The 5,309-nt window shown below is 42.5% G+C and overlaps 1 pseudogene; it reads right to left on the bottom strand.

The window, feature by feature from the left end:
* Positions 1-2,416: 2,416 nt before the first annotated feature.
* Positions 2,417-3,871, bottom strand: LOC125357931 (annotated as a pseudogene).
* Positions 3,872-5,309: the final 1,438 nt, after the last annotated feature.

Raw genomic sequence — 5,309 nt, 5'->3', positions numbered from 1 at the left:
TTTTGTGGGCTATTTAATTTCAAACTATTTTCCCATTTTCTGTGTGTAAACACAGACACTCATGTATTCTCTTTATGTATGTTGCATATGTATATGTGCATATGAACCTAAGAGTATCTGAGATATTTATATCTAGCATGCATATACATATATATACACACATATATATGTGTGAACACACAGATGCACCAAAATGGGCTTAAACTATTTTTTAGTACTGGGAATTAAATGCAAAGCCTTATGCACAATAGACAAGCATTCTACCACTCAGATGTATCCCCAAGCCATAATTGTGACTTTTTTCTTTTTTCACGTTCTCTTTCTTTTTGGCACAATATGTGCTCTTTTTTGTTTAGTTCATATTAATTATACAAAGGAGGTTCAATGTACCATATACTCATATAATGTACTTCAGTCACATTAACATCCTTTATATTGTTAACACACAGTACTGCTTTTTCCACAACTTACTTTTGATATATCTTATAGATGAGGCAAACTTCTGATCCTGAATCTCATATCAAGACTTGCCAAAGCATGTCAGAAGTGTATCTATGGAAGTAGCACATCAAAAACTTTCATTACACTTAAGGGTTAACCTTTAATTATAATTTGCTTAAACTTATAAAAATAAAACAAAGCACTTTTATTTTCATACATGCAGATAAACTTTGTCAGCCTTATTCATCAGCATTCTCCCTCCCTCCATCCACTAGTGCCCACTTCTCTTGTTTTCTTGAAAGTAACTATTCTGATTAGGGTGAAATGTAATCTCAGTGTCATTTTGTGTGTGTGTACCCTTGGGCTTTAACTAAGGGTCTGAGCATCATTCCTGAGCTTTTGTGCTCGAAGCTAGCATGCTACCCCTTGAGCCATAACTTCACTTTTGCATTATTTTTATAGTTAAGTGGAGATAAGAGACGCTTGGGTTTGTCTTCTTTGTTTTGGCTTCAAACCTCCATCCTGAGATTTCAGCCTCCTGAGTAACTAGAATTATAGCTGTGTGTCACCAGTGCTTTTTAGTGTCATTTTGATTTGTATTTCCTTTATGGATAAGGATGTTATTGACCATTTGTTTCTTCTTTGAGGATTGTCTGTCCAATTGATTTGCCCATTTGTCAGGTGGATTACTTATAGTTACGGTACTTAATATTTTGAGTTCTTTATATATTCTGAATACTAATCCTTTACTAGATGAGAAGCTTGCTCTTTATTTCAACAATTATTTCCTTTGGTGTACAGAAGCTTAATTTGATGCAATCCTATTTCTTAATCCTTGCTCTTATTTTCTGGGCTATTGGAGAGCTATTCAGAAAACAATTCCCTACACATACACCTTCAAGAGTTTTCCCTATAGCCTCCTGAAATCATTTCAGGACTTATTTTAACATCTTTGTATCTTCGTTTGCTTTCTTTTCCTTTTTTTTCTGGACCAGGGGTTGAACTTGGGACCAAGGCACTGTCCCTGAGCCTTTGCTCTACCACTTGAGCCACAGTTCCATTTCCTGAATTTTTGGAAATTTACTGGAGATAAGAGTCTCACAGCCTTTCCTTCCAAGGCTGGATTCCAATTACAATCCTCAGAACATAGCCTCCTGAGTAGCCAGGATTATAGATCTTTGTTTCATTTTTAATTAGTTTTTGTGCAGGTGATAGAATAGGCATCTACTTTCACTCTTCTACATGTAGATATCCAATTTCCCCTACTCAATAACCATTTGTTGGATATAGTGTGTTTTCTCTAACACATGTTTTTGACAACTTGTCAAAAATTGAATGGCTGTAGCTATATAGGCTTATTTCTTGGCCTTCTATTATTTTCCATTAACCTATATGTCTGGTTTCTTTTCCAGTTCTGGGGCTTGAACTCATGGCCTGGGCACTATCTCTGAGGCACTCTACCACTTGAGCCACAGAGTCACTTTCAGCTTTCTCTGAGTAGTTTATTGAGGATAAAAGTCTCATGAACTTTCCTGCCCAGGCTGGCTTTGTACTGTGATCCTCAGATTTCAGCTTCCTGAGTAGCTAGGATTACAGGTGTGAGCCACCTGTGCTTGGCTTACATGTCTTTTTTTATGCCAGTCCCACAGTTTTTGTTACTATGCTTCTGTAGTATATTTTATGCTACAGAATTATATTAGAAAGATACTATATATATGAACTATAAATATATGCATATATGTATATACACACTTTTCCCTCATTATTTCAAAATACTTTATTTTCAAAACAGGTCCCAACACTAATCTTCTGGCCCTTGCTGCCATTGTACAAGCTACAAATGCTTGCTCAGCAGCCAAGGGGCACTCTTTATAGCATGTTGGAAAAGTGAATAAAAATCCAAAGAAAACAAATAAGCAAATAGTTTCTATAGGAACACAGAAAAGAGTGACCCCTCCCCCATCACCTAGTCTTCTGTTATTGCTGCATCTGTGCCAGCCCTATTCTTACAAACATGTTCAAAACTAGCAGTAATTAAGTTAAGTGGCCCCCCAAATCCTTAATTCAAGCTACACTTGCACTTGACAGCTACAAAGCTTCTACATATTGATCCTGGCAGATGTGCAGGTCGCTGGATGCGGCTCCAAGGTGCTCTCCTGGGCGCAGGACAGGGACAGCGCGCAGACGTCCTGCTCCTCCACGCTGGGCTGGAGGCCCTGCTTCCGGACTTGCTGCATGAGTTGCCACATGGGCCGTGACATCCCGTAGTGCACAGTTGGTCACTGGAAACTCACATTGGAAGTAGAAGAGGCAGCAACAGTGTAGGCACCCAGGTTCTCCAAAAGCATCCAATTGCCCACGTGCATCTCAGGCAGGCCACAGGGCTCAACAATGCGAGTAAGGCCATCACACATGGGGCCCCAAATGGCTGGGGGAGCAGGCCCTTTATGTGCGCATGATCACGAAGAATGCAGTTGAAGGATTCGTATCTGCCGCCATTCACGTAATGAGCGCATTCAGCTCATCTTCATTATCAGAGCCACTCTGCTCCTTCCGTACGATTTTTTTTTTTTGGGGGGGGGGCAATGATGTTGACTGCAGGTGTGAAAGCAGATTCAACGTAGTATCTGCCTGGCTCGGCGATGATCTGCACTCGGGAGTCTGATGGGAAGTACTTGTCCAGGGCTGGGTTAATCACACCGGGGATCTCTTCAAATTTCAGCTTCACATCCTCAGATCCCAGGAAGCCACCGCCAATTTCCAGCAGAGACGCGCTGAAGCCAGCCCCAGCACACAGCCCCACACACGGCGGGCATCGGAGGCGGCCCGCACGAAGGTCTCCGCGTGGGTGCAGCGACTCCCTACAAGCCCACGCCGATGACATCAGTACGTAGCTCTCTAGCTCTTGCTACTTCTTGGAAGAAGTCTGCTGGTTTTGAGTGTGGCGCCAAATCCAATATGGAGACGACAGACTGCTTTGGAATCACCGGTGGCGATCTGCAAAATCAGCTTTGCCTTCCAGTGCTCTCTGGTGGCTTCCATCACCTCCACTCGCTGTCAAAAGTCACCTGGGCTGTGCCACGGGCCGCGAACCTACTCCCAGCCTCGCTTACGCGGGTGTGCGCGGACGACGCTTCCGCACGGCAGCTCGAGGCTCTCTGCACGGCTGGATGTCAGCCCTGGGGAACAGTGGAAGCCGGTGCCACGGCGGCCAGGGTGCTCGCCGTGGCTCTGCTGTCATTACACTGTCATTACACTTGACTGCTAGCCATCGGAGATGTTTCTTTAGGATTTCTCCGAGGTCCACGACTTACAAGGCATCCTTATCCTCGGAAGAAGAAACGTCATTACGTTTTTGGTGCCGGATGTCCCGCCCGGAAAGCCTTCCTGAAGATAGGGCAGCCGACCTCTTCCTTATTAAAGCGTCCATGGTGCGGCTCCCGAGGCGCCTCTGAGACGCGACGAGCTCCGAGTAGCTGAAGAAGTTCACTCGGAAGCTTTACCAAGGACTCTTCTTAACCAACGAACCTCGGGGCGCCCGCCCGCCCAAGTCTGCGCCCGAGCCTGAGCCGGAGCCCGAGCCCGAGGAGCGCAGCCCGCCCGCTTAGCTGCGGGCTGAGGGCCGTGGCGGCGGCGGCGGCGGCGGCGGCGGTCGACTGTATTTACTTTTTAAAGTCAGACATTGCGGTACCAGCAGCACTGCTCTCTTGTTCAGAAGTGCTTGGGCTGCTTGGGGTCCTTCCTCCTTCCAACGACATTAAGGGTTTCGATGGGGAGCGCACTGAACCTGCAGGCTGCCTTTGTAATCTAGAGATTGCGTTAGTTAGCAGAGCAGAAATTCCGCTGATCCATGAAAATGAGCCTTTCCATCTCCCAACTTGTTCTTCAGCTGCTTTGCCATGGTTTCATAGTTTTGTTGTGGAGGCTTTCCATTTATCTTTGTTAAGTTTATTCCTAGTCATTTTTGGAGGGTGGTTTGGATGGTATTAAAGGACGTTTACTTATTGATGATTTCATATGTTGATTTCACATCCTGCTACTTTGTTGGAAATGTTTATCAGATCTAAGAGTTTTATGTTTTTTTTTTCATGGAGTCTTCAGGTCTTTCAATATAGGGTTAAATAAAACAGTAATGATTTGAGGTACTCTTTCCTATTTGTATCGCTTTTGTTTCTCTTTTCTTATTGTTCTAAGAATTCGAGCACGATTTTAAGATTGAGGAGAGGGGACACCCTTATCTTGTTCCTAATTTTACAAGAAAAAGTTTTTATTTTTCCCATTTGTGAATTATATGATATATAGGCTTTATTATGTTGAGGTAAATTTCTTCTATTCCTAGTTTCTTTAGAGATTTTACAATAAAACAACACCGAGTTTCGTCAAAGGTTTTTTTTCTGCATTTATTGAGGTGATTATGTGTTTTTCTCCTTGATTCTATTTATGTACTGTATTATACTTACTGAATTGAATTTGCAGTAAGTGATATTTTTAATGTCTTGTTCCCTTCCCTTTACCGTAGTTGAGAATTTCTATCTCTATGCTCATCAAGTAAATTGGTCTGTTGGTAAATTTTCTTTTTTTCATTGCATTCTTCTCCCATTGGGTATGAAGACAGTACTGACTTCAGAAAATGTGTTTTATAGGATTCCTTCCCTTTCAATACTAAGGAATAACTTAAAAAGCATTACTGTTAGTTCTTCTTTAAAGGCATAGTAGGATCCACAGTGATTCTAATTAGTCCTGGGCTTTACTTTATAGGGAGACTATTACTGCTTCAGCCTCATTGCTTGTTATAATTTTTTTTTAAGTGGTTGATATCTTCTTGCTTCAGTTTTGATAAGTCAATTGCACCTGTGATTTATTCATTT

The sequence above is a fragment of the Perognathus longimembris genome, chromosome 10, assembly GCF_023159225.1.
Source record: "Perognathus longimembris pacificus isolate PPM17 chromosome 10, ASM2315922v1, whole genome shotgun sequence".
NCBI lineage: Eukaryota > Metazoa > Chordata > Mammalia > Rodentia > Heteromyidae > Perognathus > Perognathus longimembris.
This window is presented reverse-complemented; position numbering and strand designations above follow the sequence as displayed.